This window comes from Chinchilla lanigera, unplaced genomic scaffold, assembly GCF_000276665.1.
Source record: "Chinchilla lanigera isolate Chin_1 unplaced genomic scaffold, ChiLan1.0 scaffold00012, whole genome shotgun sequence".
Taxonomy (NCBI): Eukaryota; Metazoa; Chordata; class Mammalia; order Rodentia; family Chinchillidae; genus Chinchilla; species Chinchilla lanigera.
In genome coordinates, this window is record NW_004955413.1 from 8,674,572 (window position 1) to 8,698,302 (window position 23,731).

The 23,731-nt window shown below is 40.1% G+C and overlaps 1 protein-coding gene across 1 annotated transcript in view; it reads right to left on the reverse strand.

Moving 5' to 3' along the window:
• LOC102027736 (proline-rich proteoglycan 2-like) overlaps positions 1-23,725 on the reverse strand; it is a gene marked incomplete at its 3' end in the record, with an annotated part of 191,411 nt that extends 167,686 nt beyond the window's left edge. The window contains 1 exon segment of the mRNA XM_013511283.1: positions 23,312-23,725.
• Between the last annotated feature and the right edge of the window lie 6 nt (positions 23,726-23,731).

The following is a 23,731-nucleotide window of genomic DNA, read 5'->3' on the forward strand; positions in this document are numbered from 1 at the left end:
GAGTTCCCACCAGGAAAGCCAACGTGACAAGCTTCTCCAGGAGACTGAGCAGTGTACCATCTTCCCCTCCCAAGCCAGGAAGTGATACTCAAAGTGAGGACCAGAGCTCCCCCAAAGTGAACCGTAGCCATTCCCAGCAACAATGAGGTCCCGAGTTCCTCCTCCAATGAAAACAGACAAGTTCTTCGGGAAAGCCAGCATGACAAACTCCTCCAGGAAAACCAACAGCTTCCTACAGCTTCCCTGAAGCTTCCGAACAGCTCTTCTACTTCTTCCTCTCCAGTTTTGCCTCTTATGCTGCTGGCAACAGTCCTTGGGTGGGCCTCTCACACCCGGCACCACGCTGACTCAGTTCAGCTGGGTGTTACAAGTTGACCACCAGTTGTCAATCCCCCACAGTATTGTTTCATAGTGACCCATTATCCTATTTAATTAAGTGTTCAACTGATGAAATTGTTTGGCAAGATTTCCCAAATCAAATTCTGAAGACTTCTTTACCTTGAACTTGGAGATTCCGCAGAGAGACCCTAGAAAATTTCAAAGGATTTGTTCTCTCACCTTGAAAAAGAGAAATGTTAAACTAATTAAGTTTCTTTGAGGTGCTAAATTACATGCGTTGTGTTGTCAATTAAAAAGAGATGCTTAACCTTCTTTCTGTTTGTAGTGTCATGTTATTCATATAAATATTTCAGAAATTATACAAAGTTCCTAAAAATATATCAATCTTTGCTATCCATGATATGCCTTGATTTTTTTTCATAGACACTACTTTAATATGTTTTATGTCACAAAAATAACCAAGTTTCCTTATTATTATCTATGCTATAAGAAACTATTCCTAGCTCCTTAACTGTGGCTATTTTAAGTCTTTTGTCATTTACTGGCAGCTATCTTACTGTGGTTCTTCTCTAAAAGCTTTTGCAGTCAACTATGTCTTCAAGGAAATTAATGAAAAAGACTCCCACAAGTATCTTGAAGGACAGGTTTTTGATAATTTCAAAATCAGTCCACTGAGTTGGAAGTGGTGGTGCACACCTGTAATCCTAGAACTCTAGGAGGCTGAGGCAAGAAGATTGCAAACTCGGGGCCAGCCTGAACAGCTTAGTGGACCCTGTCTCAAATTAAAAACAAAATTTGTTTTAAAGGGCTGTAGATGTAGCTCATGTGAAGGTCCTGGGCTTAATCTCTAGTCCTACCCTCATCTCTAAAAATCTATTGTAGTAGATTTTAAAGTTTTCCAAACTCTATCAGAGAAATCAATGACTTCTTAAAACTGTACACCCAAAATTAAACAAAGCAAAGATTAAATCCCTGGGACTGAATAACAAATGAGAATCATTATAATTTTATGGCTTTTCTGCTTGAAATATTGAGGGTTACATAAAGTTTTTTCCTCATATTTAAGGGATCCATCTTTCTTTTTACTATCTATAATTTACAGCAATTTGGTAAAGTCCATCTTTGTGAATAGAGATGATAATGTTTGCTTTTTCTCCTAACTAACCTTATCTCACCAGAATTCAGCAATCTTTATTGAATATCCTTATTTTCAAAATAATATATTTATTTACATAAATTCAATAAAAACCTGTTCTCCTTCTAACAGGACACAATCAAAATATTGTTTATATTAGCTGGACCTTGCCTGGTGTGTCATATTTGAGGTGGATGTACATAAAATCAGATAAAACTGTACAGCTTTAAGGAACTAAGTTTGATTTTCTGGGGACCAAATTTACAAAACCCCTTGGAATACTAACCTACTTCCTGGCTTGTGGAGTTTCCAACCTTGCAGGTGAATAAGAAATGTCATTTCCTGGTAGGCCAATGAATTCTTTTTGATGAAGATTGTTAAACATTTTTTTATTCAAAAAAAATTTTTTTATTGTGAAAGGGAAAGAAACTGCTCAAAAGGAAAGAACAACTGGGATGAGGGAAAAGGGAAAAGAAAAAAGGGAAAAATATGCATATATGCATACACAGGGTAGCTAAGATAATTGTACTACTGATTTCCATTGCTTTATTGAAAGGAACAGCTAATGTTTAATTGTTTGACCAATCTTACATGCCTATATTTGTTTGAAGTTACCAAGATGTAGTTTGAAGATACCAATATGCAATACAACCATCGTTAATTTTCTATCACCTTGTCTGAAATTGTGTATTGCTTGTTTTGTTTTTGTGTTACTTTGTAAATGTCTGTGTGTTCATTAATATGTTTTTGCTCTTTTATCTGTAAAATAAAGAAAAATAGAAAAAAATAAATAAAAAATATTTTTGAGATCTCAAGAAGAGAAGAATTCACTCAAATGTGTAAGAATTGTCAGTAAAGTATGGAAGTGAATCCTTGGATTGGCTTCCTAACTTTAACAGGTTTTTAAAAGTATAATCAGGGATTCTGTTAACAGTTCCAATAAAGTATACTTATAAGAACCTATATTATCAATCACTGTTCTTGCTGTATTTATGTGTCAATATTCAGGCCAAGTTTAATGATATTAGCTGTATTTTTCAAACAAAAATAGTCTTACTTTAATAGAATAGGGGTAATTAATGAAAGAAATAAATATTTCAATGAGAAACTAGCACACACTTCATGGATTGCCAGATTGTACCCACGTTCAGTGTCTTTTTCTTTATAAACTAACTCTTGCCATTTTTTGGATTTTGTTAGTAACAAACATTTCTAATTTGTTCTCTTACCCTTCCAGTTTGGCACCACTGAGAACTCAAACCTGATTGCCTGGATCTGTATTGGCGCTGTCTAAAAAAAAGCCTGACAAAATGAAATTGGACTCTCGTGTCCTCTGCTCTGAGAAATAACCATGACGGTGACCCTGCTTATGCCATTCAAACTACAACCTGGAAATTTGTCAGACTGCCACTCCCTGTCCACTGTCCACCATCTAAAGATGCTTTGTTTCTAACATCAAGAAATGTTGACTGATTGCTTTCCCAAATCAGAAACAGGGTCTATAATTTGTTTAACTATTAACCTTCGGTTTTCTTTGTTTCTACAGAAATGTCCTTGATTAACTGTCTGACTGCTAGCACTATAGAGGAGCCAATGTAAGTGGGTCCCCTTCACCCACTCACTACATCACCTCCTAAACTGAGACAGGACTGATTAGACTGGTCTGTTCCCAGGTCGGAGAGACTGATTCAATAAGATGGGCAGTGTGTTTAAATCTGACCTTTTCTACTCATCTTTGTTCCAGTCTGTGTTTTCTTACACTTTCTTATCTTGCAGCACCTACCCTGAATCTCTCTGTGTAGATACCAACTCAGTTCTTGATATTTGAAATTTCCTGGGGGGGGAAAGGAATTTTCAAAGGGGAGCTGGAGTGAAGGGTTCCCAAATAAGCCACCCAAAATGTTTCTTTTGTATGCAGATTATTCTGAGTTAAAAGAAATTGAGAATCAGCAGATACAGGAAAAGCCCTTTATTATCCCCTAATACCTAAAAAGTAGTGTATAGATTCCCTCTTTTGTAAGGGAAAATTATATTTATAAAGGACATTTCTATTAGTAAAGGGGTCTGAACCAGGAAGAGACCCTGAGGACAACTTGTGATGTGTGTGTGTGTGTGTGTGTGTGTGTGTGTGTGTATTACTAAGGATTATACCCAGGGACTTCGCACTAAGCTACATGTTATAGCTCATATCTAGATGTGCCCCCAAAGTCCCATGAGACCATGGAGGTGTGATAGTTATCAGTGAACTTGCCCACTGATGAGCTTATACTTTAACGTGATTTTGGGAGGTGAAGCCTAGTCTTAGAAGGTGGGTCACTGGAGATGTGTTGTGGAAGGATCTGTCTCCTACCTCCTTTGATCTTTCTGCTTCCCACCAGCATGTCATGAGCTGCTTCTTCTCCTCTGCCAGCCAACGATGGACTGAAACCTCTACAAACTATGAACCGAAACCTTTCCTCCTTGCAGGTGTGGGTGTCGGGTATTGTGTCACAGCAAGGAGAAAGTAACTAAGAAACTACATCTGCAGCATTTCTGCCTTCATTTATTTAAAAATTTTTTATTTCTGATACAAGGATAAATTGCTACATAAATTGCCCATGATGGGCTCAAACTTTTGATCCTCCTGCCTTAGGCTCCCAGAGTGCTGGGATTTTAGGCAGCGCCACTACACCCAGTTTGGAGATAACTCTTATCACATGAGAAATTCTTGTCTGCACCATTTGCCAGTTCTTACTTAGCTTTTATTTCTTCCTCTCCTTTTTCCACTACTTTTCTCCCCCGACCTAGAAGACCCAAATCTATTTCCCTTTGTTTAGCCTAAGATGTTATGCTATGGTTCAGCTACCCTGTGTTCTAGAAATTATGTATGCTATGGTGCGTGCTACGGTTTGGAAATAGTGTGTCCCACAAAGGTCCACACACTGAGAACTTGGCCCCAGAATGGTGATGTTGAGGTGGTGAAATGTTTTAGAGGTGGTGCCTAATGGAAAGTAATTAGGTCACGAAGGCTCACCCTCATGCATAAATTAATGCTGCCTCACAAGAGTGGTCACGTGCTACATTAGTTCTTAAAACAGAAGTGGTACAACCAAGATGGGCATGGTGGCACACACCTGTAATCCCAGCACTCGGGTGACAGAGACAGGAGGATTATTGGGAGTTTGAGGCCAGCCTGGGATACAAAGAGAGTTCCAGGCCAGCCTGAACTGCATAGTGAAATCTTGTCTCAAAAAGACAAAAAAAAAGTGTTTTAGCCAAGACCACTCCACAAACTTGACTACTTCTACACATGACTAATTCCCTCTCTGCTTCTGGCACATTATGGTACTAACAGGAGACCCCTGCCAGTACACAAGCACTATGCTTGCTGTTTAGAACCTCCAGCCACCATTATCATGAGCCAAATAAACTTTTTTTATCTTATCAAGTACCCCACCTCAAGTATTTTATTATAGCAACACAAATAGACAGATAGTATATAAGCCTCAATCATCTGGCCACCTCCCGAGTGGTTTCTTTGTAAAACCTTATGTGCCTATAATTAAACTTTTTTTCTTTTTTTAACCTGTCTCTGGTCAGTCTAACATCCAGAGTCCTCGCAGAAGAACCCAGGAGGGTAGGGGGAAAATGTTATTTTCCTCTTTACAAAACCAAATGTAAATGGGAGTTTTATGAAAAAATTTTCTGTTTTAAGTTCTCAGCAAGAGTTTTTCTGGAAAAAAAGAGAACAAAGACTGTAACACAACATTCTTTTTCCTAAGGAGAGGATCTCAGCCCTGGCACTGCTGCAAGACTACAGCATTTATGCCCCAAATTATTGCATAACTCCACTATAAAGCTTAGCAGAGGGAAGTAGCTGAATGATATTTGAGATCTTGGCCAGTGCCAAAAGAACACAGAAGTGGTCATGTAGACAGTTGGTAAACATTAAAAGAAACAATAGGACATGTGTGTAATTAGCATGTGAAAGTCAGAAGATCAAGGTGCTTGTCTTGGCCCTGAGTTCAGTCACTTTGGGACAAATACTTCAGTCCTCTAAGGCTTAGTTTTCTCAGCTGTGAAATGAGGAGCTTAAGGTGATTCTCAAAGGGTTATCCCTAGGCCAGAACCATAGTATCACCAGGGAACTTAAAAGAGTGCAAATTTTTAGACCATCCCCAGACCTCCTGAGTCAGAAACTCACAGTAAAGCCCTTCAAGCTGTTTTAACATGCCGTCTTGGTAGAAACCAGTAAAGTTTGAGCACTAGTGAATAAGCCAAAGTACAGATGATCTCTTGTGTTCCTTGAAGGTGTAAAAAATTTACTTCTGACCAAAAGAAGAAAAATAGCTGAGTCACCTTAGTATTTGGCATAAAAAAATTCTAAAAAGATAATCAAGAGGACAAGACATGATTATTTTCTTTAAATGGGGAAAGTGTTGGATTAGCTATTCAATTTTTCAAGATATAAGAGCCATATGCTTGCATGGAAGGAGCATTTACACAGTAAAATAAAAGGAGTTGAAATGAAGGTAAAAACCACAGATATTAGGACAAAGATGGAGTTATGGCTTGGGTCTTAAGTATCTCCCAAAGGCCTATATGCCAGAATCTTGGTTGCCAGTCTGTGGTGCCACTGGGAGGCATTGGAGCCTTTAGGAGGTACGGGATAGTGGAAGGGAATAAGCTCATAGTGTGGGAGGGGTACTCTTTTCATGCAGGAGTACAGACCAGCTCCTTTCTCCTGCCCCAGTTGTATCCACCTTCTGTCTCAGGAGACAGGGCTATCCAGGTGGTGCCCTACACAGACGGGCTGGCCCAGGTAGCATCCTCAGAACTGGGGAGTAGAAACTGGCCAGCCCACGTTTCCTTCATCAAATGATGCACTAGAAAAAGTACCTTCCTTCAACTCTCACAGGCACCTATAAGCTAGCTGCAACCACGCAGGGAAACCATGCCTTGGATATTTGGGCCCATGTGACGCTGCAGTGGTTTTCTCACAAATACTCCTCACAGCACACTCTCTAAATGATCACATGCTTTTCATTCCCTCTGTGAAATACACTTATAAGCTCATACACACCCATTTCAGCAGTTGGCAGGCAACTCGCTACCATGCCTGGAGCACCTCCACTCCCTCAAGTCATGTTCTAGGTATATCAAGCTGTCCTATTCATTTTCAGACTGGTTTCTACCAGTTATACTTGTTATTTTAATTGTCCAAATTAATTAACTATTGAATAGCTGATGAAACAGTAGTTTAAAGAAATGGTTGCAGTTTCTTAGAAAACTGTATCACTCAGCCTTCCTATTGCTGTACACGATGCCCAGCACCCACAACATAAATGAGAGGCTTAGTTTGTCTCACTTTTTAAGGGGATTCAGCGTGTGGTCACTGGTTCCAAGGCGGAAACCTTGTGTTGGAAGGGTGTGGTGGAGCGAAGCTGCTTAGTTCATGGCAGCTGGGAAGCAAAGCAGGGGAAAGGCACCGGAGAGGAAGGGGAGAGGGACCAGACATAGACATAAGGCCACACCTTCATGACCCACCCAAACACATCCAGAAATGTGTTCCACCGGTCCCTGGGGCAGATCCCAAAGCCAATCAGGTTGATACTCCACCCTAATCACTGCAAAAACTGAATTCAACACTGCAAAGATTGGGAAGGGGAAAGTAATAGAGATAACTGTTTATTTAGTTGTGGGAAGGGGGCCAGCTACAGGAAGTTAGCACAAGAAAAATGTGAAGTCTAAGTTTCTGCACTGTAATTGCTCTGTATTTGTTTTGAAGGGCTTCATTCACTGAAAGAAACTCAAGTTAGAAATCATAGACCAGGAATTATGGGGCTGGGTTATGAAAGCAAGATAGGTCACTATCATGGGCAATCCCATGCTGAAAATAAAAAATAAAGTATGTATATTTTAAAATCTTTGGCCCTACATCAAAAAAAATTATTTAAGATGTTGTAAGGTAAAATGCCAGATTTAAGATATGTGTGTGCTATTTTAATCAACTTTTTTCAATTAATCAACTGTCAACAAATACCCAGTCCAGATCATGTCATGTAAGATCTCTATAATATTTTCTTTAGGCCTAATCAGATTTGTGTGGGGCAGCCTTTTACCCTCTTTGATGCTTTTCCATGCAGCTTTAAGCATCCTATATCACTGCTTTGGTAACTATTTCTGACAACAAAGCAATACTGTATCATACAAAAAAATAGGCCTCAGTATAGCCGCAGGATCATATCTAAGCCAATTCAAAATTTTTAAAGCACTCTTTTACATCCCATTTTGACTTTTATGAAATGTACATCATTACAGATTAATACAAAGCATGCATTTTATCTGGCAACCACCAAATCAGCTCCTTTCCTGGAAATTTTGTAAAAATTAACTGTTAACGTCAAACTGACGGAGAGACAAATAATGTATTCACTTCTTTAAGAAAAAAACTGGAGATAAAAGGCTCACATCTTGTTTTAGAAAGGATGATTTGGTGTGAGATTAATATCCACGAAGAGGAAAAAGGAAGAAGACTGCAAAAGAAGCTTTGTTTCAACATTGCCCAACCATTTGAAATCAAAGAATCGTGCAATTGTGGAACTCAGGAGGAACTTAGGTGTCAACAAGCTAAGTCTTTACACCACAGCAGACGTGTCTTCAGATCAAATGGTTCCAGTTCGATTACCACCAAAAATGAGGTAGCCCCCGCTTTAAGAAGGTATACATCCTTCTTTAAAATTTATTTTCTTACTTCAGTAAAATTTCAGACTTCCAAAAAATTACAAAAGTAGGACAAGTTGGTTTATCCAGTTTTCTCAAACCATATTTTCCTTAGCCACAGTACAGAATCAAACCAGAAATCAACTCTTGATGCCATTCTAGCATCTGATCTGCAGATTGTCGCTCAGCATCCAAGACTGTCCCAGGGTCGCTTCCTGGGTCAGGATCCCACAGTGCATATGGGCTGCATACCTCCTTGTCTGCTCGGCCCCGTAATAGTTCTTCAGTTTGTCGTTCACGGCTTTGACACTTTTGACAAATACTGGGAAATGATTTGCAGAATATCCCTCAGTTTGGGTCTGTCTGATTTTTTTCATGATTAGATTCAGGTTATACATTTTGGGGAGGAAATGAGGCCTTGTGTGTCCCTAGTGCTTGTCAGGGGCACAGACATGTGTTTTATTCCCAGCAATGACCACTTGGCTGAAACGTTCTCTGCTGTAGTGTTACTGTTGTTCCCCTTGTCATCACCAACAACCTTTGGGGGAGGTTTCTCTGCTCAGCAGATTTCCTGTTTTGCCTCACACTCTACCCACTAACTTTAGTGTCTACTGATGGCTCTTGTCTGAACCCATTATCACCATGGTGTTTGCCAGTGATTTTTTTCACCCCATCATTTCTTCTACATTAGTCAGAATCAATAATAAAGAGCATCCCCTTCCTCCAGTTACTTATTTACTTGCTTCTTTCTATCAGCATGGACTTGTGGGTATTAATTTATGCTATGGACTGTCATCCTTGACAATCATTTATTTTCTTACTCAGTTTGTCCTGGTGTTTCATTACTGGAAAGCTCAATTTAGAAAATTCTTTCTTGTAGTGAGTTCTAGTATCACCTCCACTTTTGTATATTAGTTCTGACATTTGCAGATTTAAGCAGTTCCTACTATATTACCCTAGAGAAAACAAGATGCGTGTGTGTGTGTGTGTGTGTGTGTGTGTGTGTGTGTGTGTCCTAGGTAGATTGATGGTGAAGAGTAGTAAGCTACTGAATATCAGGAAAAACCACTTAACTATTAGGCTAGCAGTTTTAAAATGTAGAGGCTGCCCTAAGTAGTAGCAAGCTCACGTGTTCAGAAGGGAGCTGTGGTTACTCACTGGGAGGTCTTTAGAATGGTATTCTTCTAGTGGATAGGTTAGAATAAGAGGCCTCTATAATCCCTTCTAAAATCCTAAAAGTCTATAATATCCTTGGCATTCCCCATGACTTTCTACTTCATAACATACTTGATCTTTTTGTTGTCCTAAATGACCTGCTATGAAAAAATGTTGATGTAATAAATATCTTTAAAATTTTGTGTTCAAAATTCAATTTTATAATCAATAAACATAATGCTGAAATTAAGTCATGAGAAGTTGACTGTCATCTTAACTGTGCCTGAGTCTGTGTGGGTGTGTGTGCATGTGTGGTGCTGGGGATGCAACACAGGGCCTCTTACATGCTAGGTAACTACTCTACCCTTGAGCTAAACCCTCAGTCCAGAAATGATCTCCATTTTATGACTTTGATATTGATGGCAAAAGCCAGGAAGAAATAAATTGCTGCTAACAACCCTAGAAAACATGACATCCCATCAAAGTGACCAGGTTTATCCTTATGACTAGAATGTAAACTACAAATCAATAAGTTAATCAGTTAATTTGTAGCTTAAAGAAACAGATAATTATGTCTTTACCTACAATTGTAGAAAATTATAAAAAACAAGGTTTTTCATAACTAATTTGGTGACTGGACGTGATGTAAACCACTGAGAGATATTTCATTCCTCATATTTATCCTATTTACTCTGAAGAGCCACACATTTGTTTGCTGGGTTGTTTAAATGTTTGCTTTAGAAATATACTGTAACCTTCCTAAATCCAAAATATCTGAAATCAAAAAACACTTGGCCGAAGCATTTGGCTTAGCGATTATGCCCTTGTATGCATTGGGAGACCAGTGTTGGTATCTGTGTATTTGCAAAAAAAGGTAAAGGAATCCCACGTCCACCAGTGCAGTGCACCAGTACTCTGAAGGAACTGACAACGTAAATAATGACAGTCAGATCCTGAGTAAAACCTACTTTTAGGCCACACTGAGCCACAAATTGGACATGATGGCACACGCCTGTAATCTCAGCACTTGGGAGGCTGAGGCAGGAGGATCACTGCGAGTCTTAGGTCAACCTAGCCTACATAAAGAGTTTAGAGGCAACTGAACTACGTGGTGAGACCCTGTCAAAAAAAGCAAAAACAAACAGTAAAATAACATTGAGCTCACAAGCAGGAATGGAAATTTCCAACTCAGTTTTCCCCCAATCCCATCCTGCCCCCACTATAACCACAAAGGAAACAGAAATAGACAAGATACATTCCAAAACAAAGGGAAAAAGGAAAAAGAAACTAAAGGTTAAAAACACGACCATACAGAGGATTTAGAGATAATGTGTTAGAATAGGCTACTTTATGCTGTGAGCATGAATTAGCTTCAGTATCTCATGACATCGCACAAATAAAATGTGCAGTATTTCTTCCTCTTGCTGCATAGTAACACAGGCTGGTGAGAGACTCTGCTCCATGTTGAAGGACTTGATGGATGAAGGCTTTCCCATCTGGCACATTGTAAGCTGTTGAAAGAACACATGGGGAACTCAAACCCACCCTTCCCAGCCTTGGAGCGTAAGTGACAAATGCCACCCTCCTTCCTATTGCCCAAGATTACTGATGTCACCTCCCTTAGGTGCAAAGGTTCATGGAGGGCAAGACCAGGAATGCTTACTAATCATTACTCTCTCTGTCCCAAGAAGAGAATAGAGAAATGGAGGGAAATGTGAGACAAATCAAAATTTAAAAGTGATATGATTTAAGTTCAGATAAATCTATAATCACAATACACAATTCATGACACTCATATGTCAAAAAGCAGGTAGTGCCAGGATGGATTTTTAATAGCCATATGAAGCTCAGAAAGGCCCCACATAAATAGAAGAAATAGAGTAATGCTTAAAATAAAGAGACAATAAAAGGATATAAGAGGTAAATATAACCAAAAGAAAGCTGAGGTAGCTGTCATTTCATCAGAAAAAAATGTTAAGACTGAAAATTATTAGGCATCAGAAAGGAACATTCATAATAAAAAACATTTTTTTTTTTTTGGTTTTTTTCTGGTATCGGGAATCGAACTCATGACCTCGCTTTTGCCAGGCAGGTGCTGTGCCGCTGAGCTAAATCCCCAGCCCCTATAATAAATTTTTAAAACTCAGTTCACTAAGATGCAAAATTCTAAACTTACATGTATGTAATAAAATGGTATCAAGTTATACAAATAAAAACTGTAAGGTGAAGAGAGAATTTTCTACAAAGGTTAAAGTATTTACTAACTGGGGCTTTACAGAACATGTTTGCTGACCGCCGAACATGAGACATTCCGGCCAATTTCAAAATACTGGTATCAAATAATGACCTCTGAAATATCATGCAATTAAATGTGAAATTAGTAAAAATAAATGATCCCACACTCTTGAAAAACTTTTTAGTTCATTACCACATGTGTGTAGTGCATGTTTTCATACCTTGTAGAAAGTTGGTACGTGGGCATAACAAGTCTTAAGCATTTTTACCCCCCTCTTCCCTCCCCATTCTCTCCTCTACCCATCCCTTCATCCCTCTCCCTTTTTGTACCTATTTACAATACATAATTGAAAATTTAAAAGGAAATTATATTCTTAATGCACAAGAAAGAGAAGAAATAATGGGAATTTAAGAATACTGTATTTCTCTGTATACATATATGTATATTATAATTTGAGAGCTGATCAATAATGGCCAATTTGAATATCAATAAGAACATCAACTGCAGTACATTGAAACAGTTCAAATATGTTTAAATCTCTTGAGTTTACATATTCGGGGGCCAAAAGCTAGACTGTCATCTTGGAAGATGTTAGGGATCTATTCAAATAAAGAGAGGAAAATCAAGCATTTATCCTGCCTTTTCTACGTGAACTATCCCACTGAGCAGTCAAGCAGCAGTCAATGGGAGTACTGGCACAGATGGACAAGCTGAAATATTCAAGGAAGCCCAAGAGGCCAATCATATGCAGCTGATCAAGTGAGACCATGAAGAGGGCACTGTCGGAGGGGTTACAGGGAAGCCGTGGGGTGAGGATGAGCCTCAAGGAGAGTGAGGACAAGCTTGGAGCCGCAGGGGCTTCGGCCTCTGTGCATCACAGTGTATCTCACTGCAACAAACTTCTGCAAGCCACGACTTTTCTTCTGCCCTTCAGATTTCATGCAGGCTCCTCTTTTGGCCAACCCTAATCCAGAACTCTAAGGGGAAGGGAATTCTGCACGATAGCAGAATAGTGCAGTGTGGTCCTCTTTTCTCAATTTGGCAACAACACAACCTTTTCTAACAACTTTCCAAGAATGATAATAGCAAATTCATGCTTGCACTTAACAAGATGTAACCATCTCTCATGTACCTAAAAAGACACGAATCCCTCGTCCCCGAAGGATACAGAAATAAGATCCATCTTTGGCTTGTTTCCATTTACCTTTTTAGCTGACTCTCACTTCCCTTTCGATCTCCAGTAATTTAAATGATAATGGATAGTTAACGTTTTATGTTAGATAGTAGAGGAACGAGCGTGAAAAAAAGTGATGTATGTATACAGGCATGCATATGTACAAATGTGTTCCTATCAAATTAAAAGTAAAAGGGGATAAAAGGAATGAAGATGTGTTATGCACACGTACCAACTTCATACAAGAAACATAAGCATTACGTACTGCAAACATGTCCTAATAAAAAATAACCATACCTACCACCCTCTTCATTTCTTTTTCTTTTCCTGCACATGTGCTTTACAAATAAATTTACAGAGATAATCATAAATTTAACAGCTACTTAACATCACAGTAAAAATTAGTTGCAGGTAGATGAAAAGCCAAAAAATTCTAATTTCATTTATTTATTTGCTAGGCACATATTATTATTATTTATTAGTCCATGTTTGTGAAACATAATGAATACATTCATCTTGGGGAATTTGTTCATGTACATGTTACATGTGAATCCTTCTTACTTCTCCTTCCTCTCTCCTTCCTTCTTTCTCCCTCCATCCCTTGAGCCGCTCCTCATCTGCAAAAGGTGTACCTCCCTATTTCCTATTATCTTTTATTTTGCTCTTTAAATTATTTATACTTTGCATTTCTCATATAAGAGACACTTAACCTTCTGTGTCTGATTTATTTCCCGTACATTATGGTCTCAAGGTGCCTCCATTTTCCTACAAATGACACAAATTTATCCATCTTTGTGTCTCAATAGTACCCCAGTGTGTGTGTGTGTGTGTGTGTGTGTGTGTATAATGTGTGTGTATATATATAATATATATAATGTGTGTATATGTATATATACACACCATATTTTCTTTCTCCATTTATCTGTTGATGGACATGTAGATCATTTCCAAGGTTCAGCTATTATGAGTTGTGCTGTTATAAACATGGGTATACATGAATGAGGTGGCTTGCAACCTCATTCCTGCAGTTGGTCCCATAATTTATAATTTCCTTTTCCCACTATCCATTTAGTACTGTCTGCTCTTAGCCACCACCTTATCACTCCTAGAGGCTGAGCCAAACTTCCATGCCTGAAGAGTTTGTACTACTTGGTCCTGCTGTACTTGGTGTAGTTTTCTTTGAACTAATTTTCATAGGAATATGAAAAAGTCTCCCCAGAGGATCTGCTCAATTCCAGAGATATTTCCCCTTACCCCACAGCATAGTAACAACCCAACTTCCCCATCTGAAGTAGAATCAATCACATAAGATAGCAGAGTAAACCTCCTTTTTGCCAGTAGAGTCAGTGGCACAAGAAGCTCAGTGTGCCCAGTGTACAGTCTCAGCTCCCAGATTAATGGAGCTGTTCCTATGTTCCCAGTAGAAGCACTTTGAGAACCAAGACCTCTAAAACAGCAGAGCACAAGTTGAGAGGACTGGAGTCCAAATTTTGCCAGTGAACCTTTAGAGTTAGTAATAAGAGGAGCCAACCCATTTTCTTCCCCTAATTCATTGACTTGAGTGGGGGGAAAGCATCACAAAGTGGTTGCTCACTGAGTACATCTCTTGCATCTTGGAAAACATCCCACTGTTGCAAAATGTTGCCATCCAGCTGGTACCACAGCTGAGTATCCAAAGGGCCATCCCATTGCCCGCTCAGACCAACTACCTCACAGTGACAGGGAACATGGTGAGCCAAGTGAATTATGTAAGTTCTACTCCATTGCTGTAATTAGTTTGGTATAATATCAGTTTTCTAGTCAGAAGCAATGCAGTGAGAAATACTAGTAAGATGAATAAGGCATTTTGTAAGTCCACAAAGGGTAGTTTTTTCAAAAGCGTTATGCACAGGAAAGGCAAATATATATCTAATTCTGCCCACTGGAAGGATTTCCCATAAGCACTGTCCCTTAGGGTCACTCTTAAGTCTGCTTTTAGATAGTGCCATGCTAGCATGCCCTGACAACCATTTGTGAGCAGGCCCGAACTATCTCTTCCTTAGTAAAGTGGACAGTGAATGTCCTATGAGACCAAAACTGAGAATGAGAGGAAGCATTTTAATAGGAACCTGAAGCTCAAGCAACTTATTTGTACTACTGGTACTCGGTAAAGCCCAGTCTTGCACACAGTACATCCACTCCACATTGAATGCTATTTTGCGTGACTGCCACATGACTTCAAGGGTCACGTGACTGGGTCATAGTGGGTGGTTTGGGCTTAATTCAAAAGTTAAGACCTGGGGGCTGGGGATTTAGCTCAGCAGCACAGCTCCTGCCTGGCAAGCGCAAGGTCATGAGTTCAATTCCAGGTACCGGAAAAAAACCAAAACCCCCCAAAAAACAAAAAACAAAAAACAAAAGTTAAGACCTTTTCCTGGTAGTCAAGCATCCAGTGTTTTCTTGGGTCCAGTAGCAAATAGGAAGTTATTTTAAACAAAGAGAACAGCTACTTTTAGAAAAGGTCTGTCCTGTAATTTACCTATAGCAGTGGTGGTGAACATATGGCACACATATTATTTGTTTTTCTTTTAAGACAAAAGATGATAATGTATGAGTTGTTATTTCTAAACTAAAACCTCAGCATTCAGGTTTAATTGCAGTGTTGGCATGTTGCAATAAATAGGTGGGTTTTGGATTACAGTTTGGGAACTTGTCTTTAGGTTTGCCATCACTGACCTATAAGGTCTTTCCAAGGGCTGCATACAGAATCCTTATTGGTCATAGACATTTTAAAAGTCAGTGGATCTCATGGCTCAAAGGGCCCAAGGATCATAGGAGCTGGCATGCAGTTTGAACCTGAAGAGATTGCTCTTTTCCTAGGCCCCGTTCAAAACTGGAAGCCCAATTAGACGCTGTGCTTCTTTCCTTAGGATAGGAAAGGACTACATGCACCAACTTGTTCTTCCCTTTTAGAGATATGTTTTTACCTCCTCAGAACAGAGGAGTAGTCACTGAGGTGGAAGGCTCCTGAGATTGTGTGAAATATATTTCCTGCCCCTTATAACCAGTCAACATGGTGTCATCACTGCAAATGACTTGAATGATATCTTGTGGAATGAAGAGGCCATCATTGTCTTTTCATATTTGATTATGATAGAAAGCTGCACAGCAGATAAGACTTGAGATAGGATAGTGAAGATGTATTGCTGGCCTTGCCAGTTGAATCCTTTCATTGAATCCTTTCAGTCCATCCTTTAAAATCTTTATAGTAGCACTATTCTCTGTAATCCCTTCAAAAATTCTTAGATTACCTTTAGTTTATTATTTTGGCAGGTGTAAAATCAGGGATGTTTTCCTGACCTTTTCTATCATAAAAGTCCTCACTATAATTTGGGGACTCTACCATTTTCTGAAGATGAACATTCCAACTCTGCATATCAGAACTAGGAAAATAACCTGAGTTGGGTTCAGCTATCCATCCAGCCCACTGTGAGCTGAGCTCAAGTCAAAGCTCCACGTATCCCCTGACTTCCTACAGGCCTCCTCTTGACTATGGTACACTGATGATTTGGGTTTCTAAGAATCTGTATCCATTCATAGCTAATATGCCATGATTCTCCCAATTCTGATTACTTCTCCCACAAGTGCACAACCACAATGGTTAGTGGACACAGGTACATCTGGGAAGGGTAGGCAGGAGACTTATAGTTGCCTTTGTTGCAATGTACCCACATTTTTCTCTATGGGCCCAGCTTCTCTTTAATTCAAAGGGTTCTATGTCTATAAATTGGATCAAATCTGGGAAAAGCTTGACAATTCAGGACTGGCTATTGTGGATTTGAGTCAGATTTCTTTATTCCAGACTTAAGAGCACTTTTGTGTATACAAATCAAGTAAGACTTTAGTAGACTCCATTTATGTCAGTGCTGGTCATATAAGAATAAATTAGCTAATACCAAACTTCAAACCATTCTGATGATCACTTTAGCTCTGCTGTCCATTGTGCTAACCGTGTTCTCTTTGTTCCGAGTTGCTAAGACAGTTACATCATGTGCTGCCTGTCACTCCAGTGTCCCATCCTCCCCAGGGAACAGAGGAAAGCTACTGTATGGCAGCATGAATGGTTCACAGAGAAGAGCTACCTCAGAACTCTACAAGGACACTAGCATTTGCTTCAATAATGCAATTCTTAAAGCTTTGATGATGGGAGTGTCTTCTGAACCCTCCCAGGTTATAATTAGTGGGTGACTGAGCAGTTCTTACACAATGAATTCACTCCAGTGAGTTAACTCCTTATCTTTTGAATGTCTTCTATTTATAGTAATATGAGATGGATTATGAAAGAGGTGGTTTTCAGGTACTACTTAACAGAAAAACAAAGAGTTTTATAGTTTGAGTGTGTATACAGAATTTTGTGTAATATAGGACAAGGTTTAAGGATAGAAATGGAAGTAATAAAATGAGGGGTTTGTTATGGTTAAGCTTATGTCTCAATCTGACTGGGCTAAGTAATGCCCAGATAACTGGTAAACATTATTTCTGGGTGTGTCTGTGAGGATGAGCCAAAAAATATTAGTTGACTGAATAAAGAAACTTCCCCCCTCATCAATGATACTGAGTATTATGCAATGCGTGGAAGGCCTGAATAGAACAAAAAAGTGAAGGAAGGCCAAATTCTCTCTGTTCTTGAGCTGGAACATCATCTTCTTTTGCCTTCAGACACTGGAGCTCAAGGTTCTCAGGCTCTGGACAGAAACTCACACTACTGGCTTGCCTGGTTCTCAGATCTTCATTCTCAGACTGAATTACACCACTGCTTTCTTGGTTTTCCAGCTTGTGGTTGGCATATCTGGGTTTCCAAACTCTGTGAGCCACTTCCATAAGATTCACCTCTTATACACACATCTCTCTATGTATATCCTACTGCTTCTGATTCTTTGGAGAACTCTCATACAGGATTTTAACAAAAATGACTTAATATTGATAACAGATGAACTACAGAAGGTTGGTGGTAGAAAAGGGAAATGGCAACAATCCAAACTGGAGAGTTACTGCTTCTGGAAAGACAATAGGCTGGAAACATAGAAGGGACTCTGGAAGTAAAATAGAAAGATTTGGGAACAGGTAATCTACATAGCATGAAATAAAGCAGTATACCGAAAATTCTTTTGAAGTTCATTCATTTGGAGGTTGATAATTTGGGAGCATTAATAAGGAAGATAAGGAAACCATAAAAAGGAACATGTTAGACAACAGTTTGCAGGGTAGGTGGAAAAAGATGTGATGAGGTCCTGAAAACTTCTAAAATAGAGTGGGTTGATGCAAAGATGATTAGCACATAAGGTGACTCTATAATGTGACCACTTGGCTAGCTTGATCTACTTTCCCAGAATCTTCTCTACCTTTCCCCTTAGTTTTGGCCATGAGAGTGACCTGTGTGATTTGGAGGGTAGAAATGAAGCAGCAGGCATTTTGTAGTCCACACACACTGTCATTTATGCTTGCTTCCCCATTGGTGGGAGGCAGCGGGCAGGATTAACAGGACCCTTCTTCAGTTTCTGCAGCTCTTGGAGCAGGTGTGTGTTTAGTTCCAAGACAAAGGACCTCAGATTGTGCGAATGCCTTGGACATCAAGTCTGAAGCAATGAGAATAGACCTGGGTTTTAGCCCATCCTCCTGGGCTCTCGCTCATGCTCTTGAGTTCTAGCTTGTTCTCAATTACACCCACTTTTGATCCATCTTCTTTTCTGTACAGCCTAGCCTATATTATAGTTCCTTTATCTACCAATCAAAACTTGCAGTCAAAGAAACACACACACACACACACACACACACACACATACTTTTCTTCTGTAATTGCATCCTGGCAACATAAAAAAATGCAACAAATAATATAGAGCAGTTTCGGGCACTGATTCTTAAAGTTTTAAAATCTACTTCTTAGTTGAATATGCGTAGCATTTCCCCTCTTCTTTCCTTTGCCAACAGCTATGATAGATTCTTCTTAAAGAAGTATGCCCTTAAGATATGCTGACTACATACACCAACTTCCCAGAATAAACCCCACCATCATATAATACTAACATGCACTAATAAAATAAAATATGGAAAAAAGAGGCATGCCCACTAAATTGAGGAACTTTTGGTCTGATACAGATAATCCTTCTTATTTAGTTTGTATTGTTTAAAATGTTATTATTTTCATGTTTCAAATATGACATTAAATTATAATATTGGCTATGTTTTACAATTAAACACATGTACTTCCACATATGCTTCAATGTATATTGGTTTCAACTCTGCACCTCCCCATCATTCCTTTGAAGAATAATGATTACAGATGAAGTTTCCTCATCCTGTTTGTAGGTAGAAAGTCAAAAGAGACCATAATTCACCCTCTAACACCCAGAACAAACCAGGTAATCTACATAATTATAGAGTTGTGTCTTTTTTTCAAAGAAAACCATCAAGGAATTGAGAGCACAGTGAGACATAAAGTGAACCAAACTTCAGAGAGTGATAGGCCTTTGTGGCACTACAGACTAGACAGTGGGCCTCCCCCTAACTGATGTGAGAGGGAGGAAGAATCCACCATATCTGATGATCAGAAATCAGCCTAGTTTAAACAAATTTTAATGGCTGATTAAATAGGGCTGTGTGCACTGATGTGACAGATTAGAATCCAAAGAAACTGTAATCACAGAGCTAAACCATATTACCTCACAGTTATTTCCCATTGATACTCACTAGCTCCTAGGGCCATTCCACAAAAACAAGGCGGTGAAGAAGACATGAGAGAAACTCTCAAAAGTACATCGGCTTTTCAGGTAAGGATTTGTAGAGGGGCAAAAATCCCAGCACTCCAGGTCTTCACTTTAGAAAGACTCGGGGGAGTAGGTGAGAGCAAAAGAAAGATATCCCTCTAAGACTTGAAAAGGAAGACACCAATCAGGACAGAAAAGCTAATAAGAGCTCTATAATAATATGTACTTATACAAAAAATCCTGATCTCATCTTTGAAATAACTGAGGCTAGTGGTAAATTAAATCAAACCAAAGCTGTTAACAAAGCCCAAACGCAGCTCAACTGCAGACCATATTGACTCAGCTCCAACTCTAGTGGCCTGATAGAAGATATGTATCTAATTTTGGAGGAAAATATTTAATTCATTATCTACTGTACTTGTACATAAATGTCTGCCACACAGTCAACAATACCAATACACACACACAAAGGCAAGAAAACGTGACTGCTGTTACTGAACACTCAGTGGGTTTGGAAATTAGCTTCAGCTACAGACTTGATACTATTTCTTCATGAATTCAACCTAAAACTACAGGCAAAATAGAGTTTATAAGAAAAACTTACACTGTTGTAAGATCATTTTGACATGTTAACATTGCTTAAATTACAAATAATGCTGAGCTGCTTTACACACTTCCTCCACTGTCAACAGCTAAAACAGCAAGCAAGATCACCATTCCGACACAAATTTGCAGCAGTTATATTTTTGTGAATTCAAACTATGGCTCCAACAGTGCTTTTTGGATTTCAGTGCAAGTGCAAGGGGAGTTTTCATATCTAAAATCCACTTAATTGTGCAATTGAGGGACTTCTACCTAACCTCCAACTGGAAGTGACTAATCTGTAATGTCATGGCATGGTAAAGTGGACATAGCCAGAGAATTTATAGAATTCTAATAGAATTTTAGAACTGCCTTCTCAACACTAAATACGCTCAAATGAAATCTTATGTCCACGGATTTGTATCAGTATGTGGCAGTATCTATGTGGGAAAAAAAGACATTTTCAAAAATGAAATATGTGCAATCTCATCAAATATTACCCTTAACGGATGAATGTTAGCGGTCCATTTTGATGACAGAGGAAACTTCCTTTATTTTTATTTTTTGGGGGGAGCTGCCAGGAGTCAAACTCATGCTTGCCAGGTAAGTACTGTGCCAGTGAGCTAAATCCCTACTTACTTTGAACCCCTAGTAAGTGAAATGTTATTTCTTCCAAAGGAATTCTATTCCTTTACTATTAGATCTGTATTAAATTGTCATTTTTATTATACTTTCTTTTTGTAATAAAAATCTTGGACGTTTTCCCTCTTGTTAAGTATCTACATAATGACCTCGGTTTTGCCTCTCAGCAGACAAAGCCTAAAATATTTACTATTAGGCCCCTTGTAGAGATTATAATCGCCTGATCTAAACACAGTTTTTGCTACATCTGCTACTGTGTATTGTTTAATTTATTATTTATTTATTTATTTATTTTTGAGACAGGGTCTTCACCATGTAGTTCAAGTTGAATTCATTATGTAGCCCAGGCTGGCCTCAGACTTGCAGAATTTCTAAAGCTACATTATGTATGACTTCCCAAGTCAGTACTTTCAAAGGAAATCGCTGGAAACCCTTTGAATTTATTTCTAAACTCACTGGGTACTAGGATCCCTATATTTCCCGGTTTCCTCATTCCTATTTCCTTTATACCCTCTGTCCCTCAGCAAGGCCATGTTCTTGCTCTCTTCTCTGTTTTGTTGTTGTTTGTTTTTGTTTTGTTTTCTCGAGACAGAGTCTTGCTATGTAGTTCAGTATGGCCCTCAATTCACCAGGAAGTTGAGGCTGGCTTCAAACTCATGGCCATCCTTGTCTCAGCCTCCACCTCCTGAGTGCTGGCATTAAAGCAGTGCACTACCACGCTGGGCTGTATTTTGTGTTGGAAGACAACTCTACCTGCTACTTCTATGAATCACTTAGAGAAAGGAGTTTGGAATGAAAGTTGAAAGTTGATTTAGTCCTGAGGTTGAATAGTGATTGCATCTAGCATTCATTGAACACATTGTGTGTGGCATTCTGTGAAGGAAGCACTTTGTACAGTACCCCCTTGTCCACAGTTTCAGTTACCCAGGATCAAGTATGGACCGAAAATATTAAATGGAAAATTTCAGAAATAAACAATTTATAAATTTAAATAACTTTTACTACAGTATGCTATAATTGTTTTATTAGCTCTTGTTGATCTCTTATTGTGCCTAATTTATAAATTAAACTTTATCATGCATATGTATATGAGAAAACTATATACAGGGTTCAGCACTGTCTGTGTTTCAGACATCCACTGGAGGTCTTGGAATGTCTCCCCGATGAATAAAATTACTGTATCTATTTTCTCATTCAATATGAGAATCTGTTTAGATAGGTGCTAGCCTTCCATCCCATTTCATAGAAGTTTAGAAAGTGAATTGTCAGAGATCACGCAAGTGATGTGAGGGTTTATAATACTTAAAGGGACAGCAGAACTAATGTCTGCAGATATTTGTTAAAAGGAACAAAGGTAGATTAGATAATTAGGGGAGAGGAGGTCAAAAGCAGAGGAATTGGTTTAGCAAGGCAGCTGGGTTTCGGGGGATAGGACCACCAGGTGACAAAACTGGTGGTTCCTGGCATCTCTCACAGCAGAAGGGATTTTCCTAGTCCCTAACATTTTAATGAGTACATTTCGGTTGAGAGTGTTGAGACGTGTGCTAGAGGGAAAGTATTTGTAAAAGTCAGAACACATTTTGTAACGCAGAAATGAAGGGAAGTAGGCGGGACAAACCCACGGGGGGTGAACAGGATCTGGGAAATCCGTCCTGGCCTGGTGCAGAGAACCTGTGCATGCACACACATTTGTAATATATTACCATCAAAAGAATCACAACAAATTTACCTTTTCATTAGCCGCCCGCTCACAAACCCCTAAGTACATTAGCAAGGTTCACAATTTTTAAACACAACTATAATGTTGTCAGTGTTCTGCGGTGGACATTCCGGAGCATTTGAAGAGACAAAATAATAATTCAAATCATAGAGTGATCGGAGCCCTTGTGAAGGCTACAACTCTCAGCCCCGCCGGCTCTGTCCGCTTTTCCTACAGACCCCCGCGCCAGCAGAATCCCAGGGCCGTCCCTTTCGCCAACGGCCGAGTCAGGAAAGAGTCCTGGGGAGGGTGCCACCCGCAGGGACGCGTCCCGTCAACTTTGCAGTCGAGACCCCCACTGCGGTTGGTAGCGGCCACTACTGCTTTAAATGGGCAGTGGATTTCGACGCGGGAGGGAGAGGCGGTCAGGAAAAGGAACTGGGTTGCTTTGATAACTGCCCAGCAGTCTTCCTTCCCGAGCGCGTGCTCGACTGGGGAAGCGCCCGCGGCGGCCGCAGCCCGGGATGGCGCCCCCTCTTTTCGGAGCGCCCCCTTCCCGGGAACCCCCACCCGCTGCGTCTGCAGCGCGGCCGCCCCGGCTTTGTCTCGGGCGTCGCGCTCGGGCGCTCGTTCCCTACATTTCCCCTAGTGCAGTCTGTAACCCGAGCTCCCATTTCCTGGTGGATTCTCTTAAAGAGGCAGCGGTCGAGAAGCAGAACAAAGGCTATTGTTTTATTTCCTCCTTCGGATTCCGCGTCTTTCCCGGAATGCCCCTTCCTAGGTCATTAATCTGGTTGCATCTACGCTTAGGGAAACAACAACAGCAAAAATATGTAAAAGCCCTCGTGCAATTCAATGCATCTTAGAGACGGAGGTAGGAGAGGCGAGAGGAGTTGAATAAAACCTGTTTTGCGGTTTCTGGGGCCTCGGTGTAACGTTCTTTAAAGGTGTCTTCCTCGGGCCAGGGAGCCCCAGCTCGGCCCGCAGGGGGGCGCGAGGGTCGCGGGCGCACGCGCGGGGGCGTCCCCTGGGGGTGGCGGACCTGTGCGCCCCGCGCAGCTCGGCCCGCGCCCCGGTTTCCTCGCCCGCCCCTCCCCCGCCGGCTTTTATTTCCCCGATGCCGGGCTGTAACCCGAGCTTTTATTTCCTGGTGGCTCCTTTAAGAGGCTGAGCTCAGTGCTGGGAATTCACGTCAGTTTCTGCACTGAAACTCTCAAGATCAATGAGCAAAGCGCTTTCTCAGTTCTGCCTTTCAGTTTCTCTCTTCCAGGAAGGAAAACATTCGAGAGAGCGAGGGAGCGCGGCGGGAGGCGGGGGGCGGGCG